We start from the raw sequence: 18405 nt of genomic DNA on the forward strand, positions 1-18405 counted from the left end.
ATGAAAAATGAAGCCATTCAACACAGATGCCCGTGTCCAAAAGTACCATAAACAATGAATCCACGCAACACTGATGCCCGTGTCAAAAAGTACCAGAAATAGTGAGTCCATGCAACACAGATGCCCATGTCTAAAAGTACCATAAATAATGAGACCATGTAACACAGGTGCACTTGTCCAAAAGTACCATAAACAATGAGTCCATGCAACACATGTGCCCAGGTCTAAAAGTACCATAAACAAAGTCCATGCAACACAGGTGCACATGTCCAAAGGTATCATAAACAATGTGTCCATGCAACACAGATGTTCATGTCCAAAAGTACCATAAACAATGTGTCCATGCAACACAGGTGCCCATGTCCAAAAGTAACATAAACATCGAGTCCATTCAACACAGGTGCCCATGTCTAAAAGTACCATAAACAATGTGTCCATGCAACACAGATGCCCATGTCCAAAAGTACCATATACAGAGCAGCGTGTCCATGCAACAGAGATGCCTGTTTCCAAAAGTACTACATTCCCGCCCAAATAAACACAACATGGAAATGACAATAATGCAAATTGATTCTGCTAGATCTGAAACACAAATTAATAATGTTTCCAGTAACAAGATTATTTAGTCTTCTACTTTACCTCAGGTCACAATTAACATTTTCTATAAAAAAAAAAGACATTATCTAATGGACAGTAACTTTCAAATAGTCGTTAATGCTCACAAAATAAAATGTTAGTTATTATTAGCCAGTCTTTTGCAAAAATTGTAATATATAGTTTGGATAATGTCAGGTACACCAGGTAAATTGTAGTGGAATCCCAATAACCAAGACCCAGACCCAATTTTTTTTTACTGCTATTAATAATGATCCTGATATTAAACCCATACACTCTTGGAATATTTTAGCTATGTATTAGCTGTTTACAGTATAAAAAATAATTCAGGTCAAGTAGAAAATAAATTTGATTTGGACAAGGTTAGGTCCAACATACACTGTTACATTACAAGAGTATATAATGGCATAAAAGAAATATTAAAAAATGCAAGTTAAATATACATAATACCTGCATCCAAAAGTGCTATACAGATCAGTGTGTCCATGCAACAGATGACCATGTCGAAAAGTACCATTTGCAGAGTAATGTGTCCACATATCACAGATGCCCCTGTGTCCTGAAGTACCATAAACAGCAGTGTGTCCATGTAACACAGATGCCCCTGTGTCCAACAGTACCATAAACAGAGCTGTGTGGCCATGTAACACATATGCCCCTGTGTCCAAAAGTACCATAAACATTAAAGTACAAAATAATTATAGTTTGACCAAAAAATGGTGAAGAAAGAAACATCTCCATCATTTTAATAATAAACTGCCATCCAAACTTCGTTAAAATTGCAGAAATTCCTCAAACGTTTTGAAGCCAACACAAAATTAATGATCCAAGGGTGAAGTGTTCAGTTGTACAGGATATTGATTAATAAAAGATGAGACCCAGATTTGATCTAGGTCTTGATATTCGGCCTTCTACCATTTTATTTTTCAATCCATAAAAGTCGTCAAGAGTTTACTGAGCAGAAACATTCTTTGTGATGCATGATCAAAATTCTAGTCCAACATGGGTCATAACTTGGTCAAATTCTTTGTGATGCATGATCAAAGTTCTAGTCCAACATGGGTCATAACTTGGTCAAATTCTTTGTGATGCATGATCAAAGTTCTAGTCCGGCATGGGTCATAATGTGGTCAAATTATTTGTGATGCTTGATCAAAGTTCTAGTCCGGCATGGGTCATAACGTGGTCAAATTTTGAAGATAAAAAGTAAACAGTCAGAATCTACATTGCGGCATGCAACACTATTTCCATATTTCTCTTGAATATGCATAAACAAAAATATCTCCTGTCACTGTAACAGCTCTTGTACATCAATGGAAGTGACACCTTAGACTATTTTATTGGCTAACTCATTTAGTATGAAAGATCTTCTTGGGTCAAACTTCACTGAAAATTAAACTTGGGTTTTGCATTGATTGGTTAAGCTGGTTTATGCAAATTAATGACAAATGATGAAATCTTGCTGCAGGCAGTCACAGATCAAAAGAGCACTATGATGCTATAGGTGATCATCTTGTTAAAGAGATGCTTTAGATGTTCATCTTGCTAAAGAGATGTTTTATGTGATCATCTTCTTAAAGAGATGCTTTAGGTGTTCATCTTGCTAAAGAGATGATATAGGTATTCATCTCGTTAAAGAGATGCTTTAAGTGTTCATTTCGTTAAAGAGATACTTTAGGTGATCATCTTGTTAAGGTTGTGCTCTCGCATTTTGCATAGGGTTAGGATTTTAAAGAAAAAGAATTTCCCCAGTTTTCCTCACTGGTTATACTGGCTATTTAAAAAAGACCTTGTATATCTTAGGTATAATGCAAAAAACCTTTAATTCCCTTTATTTTGGTGTATGATTGATGGCTTGTAATATGGGTTATAGAGTATACAGCTTGGCATTACTCCAGATGTGCACCTTTCAAAAAGTGCAAGCTCCACTTGTCATTTTCACTTTCTGAACTTCAGAGGTGAATTGTATAAAAAAAGAGCCGATAACTCTTTTTACATTTTATATATTTAGTAATTCATTCTTTGCACTTTCAGAATTAGCTATCATAGGGTCTATCAGATTTGCATCTTAATTAGGTGTCGTAAGGGCTATCGGACTTGTATCTTTTTAATTAGCTGTCATAATGGAGTGTATTCCATTTGCAGATACAATTTGTGTCCTGTTGACCAAGTATAACTTGAACCACAGTAAGGCTGTATCATGAATGCCAAATACATGCTGGAGACGGTGAAGTAATATATCATGGTCTATTGTGTCAAATGCTGCAGACAAATCAAGGAGGGTGAGGACTGTAATCTTTCCGCTATCCAACGCAGAGAGAATGTCACTAACTACTTCTACAAGAGTAGTTTCAGTACTGTGGCAAGGGCGATATGCAGATTGTACATTGCTAAAAAGACTGTTTGAATTCAGATGAGATACAAGCTGGGATAGAACAACCTTTTCTAAGATATTTTATATGAATGGGAGATTAGAAACTGGGTGGTAGTTCTTTAAATTGTTATGGTCTAGTGTTGGTTTCTTCAGCAGAGGCGTTACAATGGCAGTTTTGAAAAATGATGGGAATTCCCCGGACGAGAGAGAGGTATTAATAACATCAGTTAGTGAAGGCAATACTGGATCTAAGCACTCAAGCAGCAGTGATGTTGGAATTGGATCAAGTTCGCAAGACTTTGGTGCACTGTTCATCACGATTGTACGTACCAAATCCATAGAGATTGTTCAAATGCTGCTAATGGTTGCCGCTGTATCCCAACTGCATGGTGACGACGAGTCAATTGAAATTGTGGTGTCAAGCTTATCTCTGATGGTTTGTACTTTGTCACGGAAGAAATTTGCAAACATGTCCGGAAGGTCGACTGGAGAGAAGGTTGTTGGAAGTGGTGTTGATTTGTTCCTTGACATTAGCTTGTTAGTAATCTTAAAGAGCTCTTTGCAGCTGGAACTTTCCATGATCTTAGTAGTGTAGTGGGCTGATTTCACTGTATGGACTATATTTGTGACTTCCTTCTTCTGGTAATCCCAGTGGAGTTAAAGGCCAGACACTAGACTCTCTACTGACTGCACAAGTTTAATCCTCATGTAGTGCAAAGTAAATATACATATATTTTAAAGGTGGGTCTGTAACCGATTTTTAAATAATTACTCAGGGGCTGGTACCAGAGATTAATTGTTTGGGGTGGGGTATGGTAGATGTCAGCGGCCCAACTGGCTTATCAGCATGAAAACATAGGAGCTGACTTTCAGAAATATGTGCTGCATATTAAATTGTGTTGGAATTCCATATTTTCATGGAAAATTGGAACTCCTTCAAAATTTGCATGGAAATTTTGGAATTCTTTAACATTTGAATGAAAATTTGGAATTTCTTGACATTGTCATCGAAAATTGGAATACCTTGACATTGCAAGAAAAATTGGAATTCCTTGAAATTTCATGGAAATTTGGAATTCCTTGACATTTGCATGGAAAATCAGGAAATCTGTCATCATAGAACATGACAGCTAGTTGAATATCAGTAGGTAACGGTGCAGAGCAAACCAAAATGTTTTATAAAATTTTCACATATGGTTATTTTTTTTTTGCAGAAAAGAGTGTATTTGTTTTTATTAATAAAAAAAGACTGAAATACCTAGTACATGCCTCAGTTCATATATAAAAAAATTTTCCTGCTTGAATATTTTTCGAACAAAATTGTCATTGTCTTCAGTGTTTGACCCTGTAATTGCTACAAATTTAGCTTATTATGTGGTAAATATGTACTTGATTGATATTTGGTCATTTAGCCATCCATCAGTCTTAGAATGATTTTTATGATCACAGCCTTTTTACAACTTCATAATGGGAATTTTCATCAGTCAGGGTTAGCTATTGATAATGGTAAACAGTTGGCAGGAGCATGTGCCATGTGCTGAAGAGATCATTTGAGTAATCTTGGTCACAGAGATATTTATTTTGATACATTTTAGTAATCAAACAGACAAACATCTCAATAACCAAGATGAGGGAAAACCATGAAGTGATTTATCAGTAAAAAAATTATCGCTGAACAAATAAATTGTTAAAAGTAAATAAAATTGTTAGAAGTGCTGTTTGATTTCATTGAAATCATGATCGACTTTGAAAACTAATGTTGATGTTGTTGTTGTTGTGTTGTTGTAGGGTTCAAGGCCATATTTCAGCACAAGGATAGGCTATACATGGCGGCCAGTATAAATGGCGGAGGAAGAACCTGGAAAAACCCAGGAAAGTACCACCGACCCACGAGAAGCTACTGGCAAGCTTTCTCACATACCCACATTGGCTGAATCTGAGACTCGACTGAAAACTAATGAGTGGGAGGGACAATTAAATTCTTTACCAGGAGTTCCTTTAAAAACAGGTGCACCAGTTGATAAATAATATTGCAGGAATGTTGTGGGCACACCATCAATCTGAAGGTCTAAATCCCAAAGCAGAAGGTAGAGACCCAGGAACTAAAGTTCAGTGCATAAATTTCATGCAAAGAAAGTGCAAACCATATTTCATGATATTTTTGTGCCCTATGTACCTTTTCTGAGGACTATCAAACATGGGGTGGGTGTAAAATGTGCAATTCATGCTACTCTTGTTATGCAATTCTTACATAAAATTGACATGAAGTAAGTGCTAACAATAGTACATAATAGAGCTGAAATGAAATAATGTATTTCAAAATTAGAATAGTCTAATACAAATCTGTATTCAAATATTCAATATTTATCTTGTAAGTTTGGCAGCAGGGCATAAAAGAAGCAGACTGGATGACATTTAAAATATGTAGCATTAAATTAGTCTAAAGTGTGCTCAGCCACCTAAACTTAAATCGCTCACTTCCAAGGTAATCATAATGTAACAATTTTAATTAATCTATTTGCTTACAACAACACCATTGCTATTCATTTTCATTTTGGTCAGTGGATCCCAACCTTTCTTGGCCACAACCCTAAAAAATATTTTTTTCTGAGTCTCATGATCCCATTTCTACATTTTAATAAGCTTTGCCACCCTCAAACAATGTCCTGGCAACCCTCCAGAATGTCCTTGCAACCCTGATTTGGGTGACAACCTGGGGCTTGGGAACCACTGACTTTTGTACTCTCGAACATAGCACAGAGAATGAGTCCTATCAAAGTCATAAGGCCTTTGTGTATCAGTTGGCATGTCCAAATTTAATCAAATTAAATGTGCAAGTATGATCATGAACAAATCACCTTCCAGATATATATATGAAAAGTTCTGTACTTTTAGTCTGTTCATGGCATAAAACAGCATGTTTGGTTACATTACATTCGAAGATAAATATTGAAAATAAAACCTGCATTTCTTTAATTATTAGTCCTAATCCAGATAATCCAATAAATTAATCGCCAGTGAATTCTCTTAATTGGATTTAGATGACTGACCTGTCACAGTGTTATCTGTAAGGCATACAGTCTGATGGGGTTAGTATGGAATAAATACCAACAGAAAGAAAAATGGATGGATTTTGGATTTCTAAGATTCAATGAATATTTGAGTCTTTCTGAATACATTCAATGACTATTTTTTTTATAGGAAAATTCGGTATTCATTTCAACTCAAGTTGACACAGTAAATAGCAAATGAAAACATCACCAATAACAATTTATGCTGTTTTAAAACATAACATCTCTGAATAATAAATTTTAACAGTTTTGATTCATCTTTAAAGCATTTTTTAAGTTATACTGGCCAGCAAACTAAGAACAAAATGAGAATTCTTGCAGTCTTCTTTTAGCTGGAAAGAAAAGAGTAAACTTCTATACTTTGTATTTCTTGGCATCTATATCAGTCCTAGCATTTTGTAGCTAATAAAAGCTCAGGACCAACCCATGGTCTCATAATATCTCTCTCAGCCTTCTATTCCATCTAATTACCTATCTAATTACCATCCTATGAACCTTAAACTACCAGTCATAATGTAGTCAAAACAACATTCCCTTCTCTGATTTAGATGGAGCATGTGGTGTGGCCACTATCTGAAACTTCTCATTTGTAGTTTTTGCTAATTGGCTGGAATTAAATCCGACTACTGTGGAGCAAATTTGTCAATTTGTAGTTGAAGTGTATATGCAATTCTGGAATTGTTAAATAATATAAGGTTTGGTTATTGTATAAGAATTGTAGAGAGACCTAGATTTGCCAGTACAGAAAAAGCTACTTTAGAAGATGCCCCCCCCCCTTAAAATATTCATAAAGGACTACAATAAAGAAATCCTTTTCTTCATTTGTTTCACATTAAGCCTCAATATCAAGGATAACTGTTTCACATTAAACCTATATATCATGGATAACTGTTTCACATTAAACCTCAATATCATGGATAACTGTTTTACATTAAAATTCGATATCATGGATTACTGTTTCACATTCAACCTCTGTACCATGGATAACTGTTTCACATTAAACCTCTGTATCATGGATAACTGTTTCACATTAAACCTCTGTATCATTGATAACTGTTTCACATTAAACCTCTGTATCGTGGATAACTGTTTCACATTAAACCTCTGTATCATGGATAACTGTTTCACATTAAACCTCTGTATCATGGATAACTGTTTCACATTAAACCTCTGTATCATTGATAACTGTTTCACATTAAACCTCTGTATCGTGGATAACTGTTTCACATTAAACCTCTGTATCATGGATAATTGTTTCACATTAAACCTCTGAATCATGGATAACTGTTTCACATTAAACCTCTGTATCATGGATAACTGTTTCACATTAAACCTCTGTATCATGGATAACTGTTTCACATTAAACCTCACTATCATGGATAACTGTTTCACATTAAACCTCAATATCATGGATAACTGTTTTACATTAAAATTTGATATCATGGATTACTGTTTCACATTAAACTTCTGTATCATGGATAACTGTTTCACATTAAACCTCTGTATCCTGGATAACTGTTTCATATTAAACCTCTGTATCATGGATAACTGTTTCACATTAAACCTCTATATCATGGATAACTGTTTCACATTAAACCTCTATATCATGGGAACTGTCCATAAAAGACTAAATCTATCCATCCAGTCAAGACTGCCTATAGATTTAGACTGTCAAACACTAAAATGCATTGAATGTTCTATTTAATATTGACAACATTTGGTCTGAATTTTATCCCAACATACTGTCTGAGGAGTTTGATAGCATCAGATTTGTTCCTTTTTTACTGACCTAAATCCATATATTGACTATAAATTCTGATATATGTGAATACTAGTATCCCTCGGATTTTAATGCTTCACTTGACTCTTCCAGAGTATTTTGTAAAGGTACTTATAATAATAATAATAATAATAATAATGAGGACTTTGTATAGCGCCTAATCTTTAGAAGCTCTAAGCACTTTACAACATTAGATAACACCTATAACATAAAAAACATATATAATGATATGATTACAAAAAACAAACACCATGAAATTAGAAAACATTAAAAAACATGCTGAAATTTTTAAGGTAGGAAACATTATTACATCTTTAAGTTTGTTCTTGCAGTCGAAATAAGTGAGTTTTAAGAGCACTCTTGAATGGAATCACTGTGTCTTTGTGTCTAAGTTCAGTGGGCAATTCATTCCACGTTGCTGGGCCCTGGTATGCAAAAGAACGTTGTACTTATGACTTCATTTCATTGTGGGAACAATGAGTATATGATTGTCAGAAGAGGAGCATAAGTATCTTTGCTGGTGTGTACACATGGGTGAGGTCAGATAGGTATGTTGGACTAGAGTCGAGGTCGGATAGGTATGTTGGACTAGAGTCCGACAGTGAAACGTAGCACAGAGAACAAATGTTGTGTTTGATTCTGGATCGAATGAATAGCCAGTGTAAGGTACAGAGCAGTGGGAAGGTGTGCTTTGATTGTAATACCTTAAGTATGATCCGAGCAGCTGTGTTTTGAACTTTTTGAAGTTTCTGGAATAGATATTGAGATGAACCAGACAGAACTGAGTTACAATAGTCCAGTCTTGAAAGTACTAATGAACACACAGGTGTTTTAGTGGCATCAACTGAAAGATATTTGCGAACTGAGCTGATGCGTCTCAGCTCAAGATATGCACCCTTGCATATGTTCATGACATGTTGGTGCAATTTGAGAGTACTGTCCAGAGTAGCAGCTTGGTTTCGTACTGATTTTGTGAATTTAATATTGGCATTGCTGATATTTATTGTTTGAGGTAAAAGGATGTGAATGAGAAAGTCTTTGTATTGTGATCAGAATGGCCTCAGTTTTATCATCATTCATCTGCAGCTTGTTACATGTCGTCCATGATTTCATATCAGAAATGCACCTCTCTACACCTACCACTGATCAGCCCAGATCTATTCCCAAATTTCTCATGATTGTTTTAATTTGCTCTTAGTAGTTAAATTTGGTAGTGTTTCAGGAGAAAAATATTTGTTTTGGTTTTGTTTGGTAATGACAGTAAAGTATCTTCCTGGAGGATATAAGTGTGCATTTGATAATTGCACATATGCCTAGATTTCTATAATGTATTTCTATAATGTATTTCTATGTACATGTATTTCTATAATGTATTTCTATAATGTATTTTGCCTAAAATTCACAATACTGCAAATTCACTGTAATGTGAGTCCAGATTGCTTTCTATAATGTATTTTGCCTAAAATTCACAATACTGCAAATTCACTGCAATGTTAGTCCAGATTGCTTTCTATAATGTATTTTGCCTAAAATTCACAATACTGCAAATTCACTGCAAGGTGAGTCCAGATTGCTTTCTATAATGTATTTTGCCTAAAATTCACAATACTGCAAATTCACTGCAAGGTGAGTCTAGATTGCTTTCTATAATGTATTTTGCCTAAAATTCACAATACTGCAAATTCACTGCAATGTGAGTCCAGATTGCTTTCTATAATGTATGTTGCCTAAAATTCACAATACTGCAAATTCACTGTAATGTGAGTCCAGATTGCTTTCTATAATGTATTTCTATAATGTATTTTGCCTAAAATTCACAATACTGCAAATTCACTGCAAGGTGAGTCCAGATTGCTTTCTATAATGTATTTTGCCTAAAATTCACAATACTGCAAATTCACTGCAATGTGAGTCCAGATTGCTTTCTATAATATATTTTGCCTAAAATTCACAATACTGCAAATTCACTGTAATGTGAGTCTAGCCTAATGAAGCAACACAGCAAATTAATTCACCAGATTGCACATTCTTCATTGATTTCCAAACAGATCCTATCCATAATTTATTTTATTTTGTTATATTTATATTTTATATTTTTTTCTTCAGCCTTACTGATTACACCAAGCCTATCTTGGGAAGAAGTCATTTTTTGATTTTTGCATATTTATCATTGAAATAAAGGTGGATTGGTATCATTGGAATAAAGGTGGATTGGTATCATTGGAATAAAGGTGGATTGGTATCATTGGAATAAAGGTGGATTGGTATCATTGGAATAAAGGTGAATTGGTATCATTGGAATAAAGGTGGATTGGTATCATTGGAATAAAGGTGGATTGGTATCATTGGAATAAAGGTGGATTGGTATCATTGGAATAAAGGTGGATTGGTATCATTGGAATAAAGGTGAATTGGTATCATTGGAATAAAAGTCAATTGGTATCATTGGAATAAAATTAACAAGTTATTTATGTTGAGATAAATGACAAATTGTATTATATTCTCTTGAGTGAATTTTGATAAGAAGTCATTTAAAGGTTCGCCTGTTTTTAGTAACAGCAGTTATAATTAATGGTAGGTTGACATCATTTGTATAAATTTTAAACATGTTAACACCATCAAATTTGGTCAAATTCTGTTCAGATGTGTTAGAGATATGTATTTTGGGCATATGGGCTTAAAACTAATTATACTTGTGGGACTTACACATTGCTATTGCATAGTTGGTACTTTTCTGAGAGGAAAATACCCTGACCATGTGACGAGAATTTATCCTCCAATTAGGGTAAATTCAAGATTCTGGAACACTGGATCACCACTGGAACATGCCACACATACTGCCATAGATTCTTGAACACAGGATCACCACTGGAACATGCCACACATGTTGCCATAGATTCTGGAACACAGGATCACCACTGGAACATGCCACACATGCTGCCATAGATTCTGGAACACTGGATCACCACTGGAACATGCCACACATGCTGCCATAGATTCTGGAACACTGGATCACCACTGGAACATGCCACACATGCTGCCATAGATTCTGGAACACAGGATCACCACTGGAACATGCCACACATGCTGCCATAGATTCTGGAACACAGGATCACCACTGGAACATGCCACACATGCTGCCATAGATTCTGGAACACTGGATCACCACTGGAACATGCCACACATGCTGCCTTGATTCATATTACCCTTTATTCCTTTGCTTGTTACATGACTGTAATGTCTGCATTGTTGAGGTGATTCAAGATTTAACATTACTTCATGGCTTAACAAGCAAATTTACCATATCTCTTGTGTGCATATTCTTTGTAAACATTTGGGTTATAGCCCCTGATTGAGTTTTTTCTCTGTTAATTTAAACTCTCCTGAGAGTTATAAGCATTTGTTCTATACACACTTGTGTATGGATTCATATTTTATTTGTCTGTATTTTTAACTCTTCACAGGGAATTTGGTTGTACATTTTTCTGTTAGGCCAGGTATTTCGTTTAAATTTTCCCTATCCTTGTACAAATTGCAGTCAACAGACTCTGAGCTTGGTTCATTTAAGTTTTCTCATTCAGGAACAATATCTAAGCAGGGTGTGGGGTGGCGTAAAGTACCTGCAACAGGTATTGTATTAACTGATATTAAAAAAGTCATTTAATGACTTTTGTATATGTAGCAATGGCAGCCATATTTGACCGTAGTTCAGCATCATTTGCCTAAATTTGAAAGACCTTCATGTTTTCTATCAAAATGTTTAAAATGCTGTAAAGTGGGATTTTTTTAAATTAAAAAAAAAACAATGTTTTTCTATTTCTCTGATCATAGACCATCATCATTTGAAAAGCTTTTAAAGGGCATTATGCCAGGATGCATTATTTTAAATTTAAGCGAATTGTGAACTGACCACACATACAATGGACAATGCATGGAGGATGAAGTACTACACAATATGCTACCAACTCTGATTTCTATTTATAAAACATATATTAACCCACCCACCCACCCATTAGGAAGAATTTTGTATGAATTGTAACATGACATAAAAATCTAACAAGATCATGTGTGTCTGCATAAAGACAAGCATAACAAATTTAATTTTTCTACCTCAAGTGGGTTTTTTCTTCATCACATGACCAAGGTTTTATAATTAAAAGTATGTATCCAAAACTTGTTAAAATGTGTTAAAAAATGTGCTAAATGTAATTTGTCTGCCTGAAGAGGTTTTTGCTGTTTTTTGTCACTTGCAAATAAAAACAGATATATGTTTGTGTTTGTGAAGACCATTACGATCCCCACTGTGTGTGTGAAGGCCACAATGTGATCCCTACTGGTATCTAAAAATCTGAACAAGATGTTTACTTGAGACTCACCCCCCCCTTGCCAACAGGGCATGTTTTAAGCAGCCACTCAAGCATGAAAAAATGAACTCACAGTGACCTACTTCTGGTATAGATACATTCCTTGAGAATTGCACCCATGTGAAAAATGCATGAGTATTGGTAAAATAGGGTCAAGAATATGAATGGCATAAATAGCAAAAAACAGAATTCACTCAAGCATGAAAATTATGTCAATGTATCTCAATATGGCAAGATTCCTCACCCTATTATGAATCCACATAAAATTTTCACGAATGCTGGATATAACAGGGTCTAAGATATGATGGTAACAGACAGATGAATGCACTAAAACTAAGTAATGCCAATGAAAAATTGGGTCACACTGACCAAGTTCTGGTTTGGTTATGAGATACATCCACATTTCTAATTTCATGTGTAGGTGAATTAAGACTTGAGGTATTGATAGCATAATGAACAGATAGCTTGAAATAGTGTCACTCAAGCATGAAAAATGTGTCACACTGACCTAGCTTGAGTATAATTAAGTTTCACTGAGATGGATCCACATACCAATTTATGAAAGTAGGCGAAATAGGATCTAAAATATTGAAGGTCTATTGAATGAACTGCTGAAAATGCAAATCACTACAGCATAAAAAATAATTTACAGTGACATAGTTTTGGTATGAATTAGTCACAACTGTTAAGATGTTATTAAATACAAAAGTCAATAAAGCCTGAAAAAATGTTTCCCCATGTGGCTGAGTGGTCCAAGGCACTCACCACTGCAGACTACAAACATCTCAACTCTTCTTGCATGGGCTTGATTCCCAGGATCCGACAGGGTGGGTATGTGAGAAAGCTTGCCAGTATCTTTCCAGGGGTCAATGGTTTCTCCAAGGGTTTTTCTGGTTTCTTCCTCCACAATATAAATTATATAGCCTTTAATGTGATGAAAAATTGTGTTAAACCCAAAACATGTGAAAATTAGGTCACAATGACATACTGTATTTGGCATGACTAAGTTACTTTATGTGAGATGCATTGGAATAACAACTTTTATGAATTTCAGTGATATCCAGTGAGTCCAAGATATAGAACAGCAGAAAATACATATATCTTGAGATGATGAAAGTTAGGTCACAGCAACTTAGTTATGACAATTGGCTGAGTTAAACTGCCTGAGTACATCTTCATACCAATTTTACTTGTGTAGGTGAAAGAGGATTAAAAATAATGAGGGTAAAATGAATCAGCAAACAAAAAGAACAAATGAACAAACATGAATTTACAAACAAACAAAAAAAAAACCCACAAATGAACATTGCTTAATCCTTCTACTTGACTGGTGATGGAATAAAGATTACAATTTGTAAAAATGTGAAAATTAATTAAAAAGGCATCAAAGTCTAGATATATCCATACAAATACGCATACCAATTTTTCTTTTTCTATCTCATGCAGTTTTAAATTTAACTTATTTATCAAAAAGTTTTAAAACTGCTGTAATGGTAAAAAATCCAATCATGTTTTTTACATATGAATAAACACCTACTAAGTTTGTTTGTCCACCTCAAGTGGATTTTGCCTAATTGTTCAAACAAAGGTTTTGTAATTTAAAGAAAATCATCCAAAAAGTTTAAAAGTATAATAAAATCTAGAAATGCTGCAAAGGGGTAAAATCTAATCAGGTCATCTACTCAAGACCATAATAAGGTGTACAAAGTTTAATGACTTTAAATTTAATAGTTTTTGTTCTACCACATTACAGTCAATTCAGGATGGACAGATATGCAATTGTACATATAGACATATAGCAGTAAGACACTATGTGATCCCAGTGGGGCCACACAACTGTCATAATGGCATGAAAATGTCATCAGGTCATTGTCTTACATGATATATCTTGTAAACTGTCATGCCTCTTAGTTTAATAGTTTCTATGCTATCGGCCACAGATCTTGGACATTAATGAGACCTATGGATAGACAGCCTCCTTCTGCAAGTGCAGTGGAGCTGTAAAAATAATTAATTACAAAAGAAATAATCAGCATTCTCCTTGGTTGCAAGCATCAGCCTAAAAAAAAAAAAAACTTCTATAAACTGAATTATACAGTCATCTATTTGTACAGGAATTTCAGATTTTTTTGTTAAATCATTGCAATTATCTAGACTTGTTCGTTTACTTCCAAAAATGATGACAAGACAGTATAATACAAATTCATGATTATGAAAACAATAAGAATTTTGGCAAAAATCTTCCAGATGCATATGTTAGCCAGAATAATGAACTGATTTCTGTCTAGACTGGTTATCAGTCTATGAATATCAAAGAAATATAACACTGACTGTGCTGGAACAAAAATAGAAAAACCAGCCCCCTGATCTCCCATTATGGTATGTAATCTGTTCCATTTGTTTCCCTCTGAACATGAAAGTTAGTACATTACAACTGACTGGTGTTTGCTTGCAATGTGTTTCCTATTCAAACTGATGATGTTTTGTTAAGCAGAAATGATGCCTGAAAGTTTCCAGTCAACCAAAACCATTGTAACACTTACTATGCAATGATTATTACATTATAATGCTAATACAATTATTGAAGGTGGTGTATTATTTTTCTAGGAATGTGTATATAATCTATAAATTCTCTTGATAATTGCATGTATGTGAGAGATGGGTACATCTTTATATACAATTAAATTTAGTGTCTGTAATTCCTGTCAAATAAAGAGCTGTAGTTAGCCACTCATCCCTAAGTGAGGTTATGCTACAGTTCAGGGGGAGGGAATTGAAACAAAGAAGCCTTTATATTGACTAGATTATATGTTAGTAGACTTGGAATAAATCAATGATAGCAAGTTTCCATTAATAGTCAAACATTTAGTTTAATGACCATTTGTTGTAAAATTTGAAGCTCTCTTAGTAAGTGTCAAGTGCTTAAAATGGAGTTAAGTAGTTACAGTTTAATTTATAATTAATTAGCTCATAAGGATAAATTTTACAAGAAATTTACCATTTAACATAACATTTGTGGAATCCTGTTAATGGTTGCAAAGGTCCGTGTGGACAGTGGATAAATGGCTCTAATTTGGTTTTAGAAGTTAGGTTTTATGCATTTTGGTGTGTAGACTAGGGTTAGATAAAGGTCTGTAGTTAACACAGTCAGACCATAAATTTAGCCCAAGAAAAGGTCTTCAGGGAATGCTTTCTCTAAGCCTACTAGAATCCTTCATAAGCTAAGGTCAAACACAGTGCAGGGAGTCAGCATGTAGAACTTTTTGAGAAGTAATACAGTTTAACTAAATGTTAAAAACAAAAACCCTTTCATGTGTCTAATTCCCCCAAAACCCTTTCATGTGTCTAATTCCCCCAAAACCCTCTCATGTGTCTAATTCCCCCAAGCAAAAAATAAGTCTAGCCAATGAAACCGTTTATGATGAGGGATGTATTGTTGTTTTTTTTTAAGGTAGTGTGGCAAAATAATGCCAACACAAGAGCATTGTTACCATTGCAGTGCAGATAGATTAGAGTGTAAACTTACAGTCCCATTGTTGCGTTATATTGTACCATTTCTTCTTGTCACATCAAATATTAAACAGCCAGAGTACTGGTTCGCATTTTGAAACTGACAAACATTTTTAATCTTCCTCAAACATGTTGACAAGCACACTCACATCAAAAGAGACAGAAGTGTTATAGTACCGGGTGTCAGTTTTTGTTGGTTTTTTTTCCCCTTCAAACTAGTGAATTTGGGGTTTGTATGAAGTAAATAAACTAAAGTACAGTGAACCTCAAGATTGATAACCCAAGCTGTCTGTCCATTGATGCATGTATTTACATCAGAAGAAATATGATCTCTAAAACACAAAGATATAAGACAAGCATGATTAGAATGAACACAAAGACAGCAAACTGTAGTAACAAAGATGTTTTCCTTCACATCCGCATAACTTAAAGTTTCAATCCCCTTGCAAGACAAACTTGGTACCTTTTGTAGAGCTTGAAATAAAAAAACTGAACAAACTTAAGCACTTTGCTATAGATATTTTCTTTCGCAGCAACAGACTAAACAACATAAATACCATTACAACAATAAATAATCTTGCATCTTCTTTATATATAAAAAAGAAATACGTCTAAAAATAGAATTAAATATTAACGATGATTAACCAGTAAAACCGAATTTAACAAAGGCAATGACATGTGTAGAAATGCCTCTCACTTTAAGAAGGTATTTGGATGTAATCTGCCATGCACCAACAACTTGAAAAAAATGTATAAACAGAGAGAAACCTTAATTCAAAATTTAATTTTGTTCCAAATTGTTTTTGTCTTTAGGGAATATACCTAAGCACTAATAAAGGGTGGAACAGGGAAGATACACATAAAAGCTTTGATATTTCTGAAAAAATGAGGTTATATTCCTACAGTTCTTAACCAGCTTTATATGCTGGGACGGTTCTGTGGGATATCCACAAATAAAGAAGTACAGATTTCTGGTCATGTTGCAAGTGTGTGTGTGTTTTGGAAAATGGTAAAAATTGGATACACAATTTTCTCGTGACACTTATAAAGTGAAGAGTCTGTGCAACCGTCAGAAGCCGAAGTCATATAAATTTTGTACGGTTTGTAAAGATTTCCAATTTAGAAAATGTGAAGTATCACAAGTTGTTATCACAAACAGAAATGGAACATAGGGGCTTGACAGTTGTTGTTTAGACACCTCTGCTCAACTTCACAACTTACTTTGTCTCATATTTTGATCTTAAGGAAAGATCACCTTTGTGCAGCAACAGTGGTAACAGCAGGAGGAGATGCCGTCACTGCTGTTGAAAAAGTGTAGTTCTTTTAAAAATGAGTTTAGTATATTTAAAAAAAAATATCAGATGAAGAAAAACGTGTGTTAAAACAGAGTTGGTAGAATCGTAGTCAGCGACAAAGTAGAAGTGACTGAGAGAAGGAGACATCGTTGTCAAGTGGCATAGTTTTCTGGAGTAAGTATGTGTCCCAGCGACACAGTGCCACCATCTCTAGCTCTCTTGAAGACACCAACTGTCTAGTTTTTTTTCTTGCAACTTTTTTCTTTCATGGTAGGGTTTGAATCGAAGGGTTGTCAAAATGCATGAGGTGTTTAAGATGCACCGCTGTCATTGGATTCCTATATGCTTGGCTTGCTTTCACTTACCCTTGTGAAATATACCAAGTCATTGTGACAACAAGAGGTAGAGAGGGTATATGTGGAGAGAATGAACTTGGTTAAATCATTTCTGAATCAGCAATCGAGATGAAATGATCGCATGATTTCAGTGAGATCGAAGAAGAACGTAAGAGGCAGTGAAGTGACGTATCGTCTTACACACGAAAAGAAGTGTTCGCTCAAATAGAAGACATGAGCAAACCTGAACAATACCTTCCACGTCTGTGACCAGACATAGAGAGCCTACTCCAAACCACCAAAATCCACCAGTATCACCCACAAAGTATTACCACATTCGTGAGATGGAAAAGCGCTCCTCTAGAAAATTTAGAACTATGGCTTACACTTACAGGGTGAAGTTTAAAGATTTCAAGTCCAATGTACCAATGGAGAAAACAGAAGAGTTCATCACCGAAGTGTGGGATTCTTTTGTTAACCACACTGAAACAACAATGTGAAGCCAAAGAAGACAATCGCTTGAGACTTTCCATACAACACGATGGTTTGAAATCCCGTTTGGATCGAGCTTAGCAGTCCCGCAGAATTGATCACTTCATGGAAAAGATTCAACACCTGCAATGATCCAATGACCAGTTTGACATCACCGATGGAAAAGCCACACTGTTCATGACCCATGTCTCTCCTCCTCAAGGGACTGGACAACGCAAAAAGGTGTTATTGGTGAACAACCTTCACAGCACCAAAAAGAGCCTCATCCAAATTAACAACCTTCAAGACCAGATGTGTTTAGCCAGGGCTATTGTGGTGGGATGAACCTATGCCAACAAGAACGACACGGCAGAATGGAAAAGAGCCTGAAAAACTATTAAAAAATCGGACTGAGCCAAACAACAAAGTGAAGCAGAACTCCTGTTGCAACAAACCGGCCTGTCCAAAGACACACCCTGTGGCATTCCTGTAATGCAAAAATTGCAAAATGTCCTAGCTCCATGCTACACCTTGAATGTGCACCCTCAAGAAGTGCGCGGACCTCTGTTGTTTCGAGGCCAAGACTTTAA

This window comes from Sinohyriopsis cumingii, chromosome 12 (genome assembly GCF_028554795.1).
Source record: "Sinohyriopsis cumingii isolate HCF-2022 chromosome 12, ASM2855479v2, whole genome shotgun sequence".
In the NCBI taxonomy this organism is placed as follows: domain Eukaryota; kingdom Metazoa; phylum Mollusca; class Bivalvia; order Unionida; family Unionidae; genus Sinohyriopsis; species Sinohyriopsis cumingii.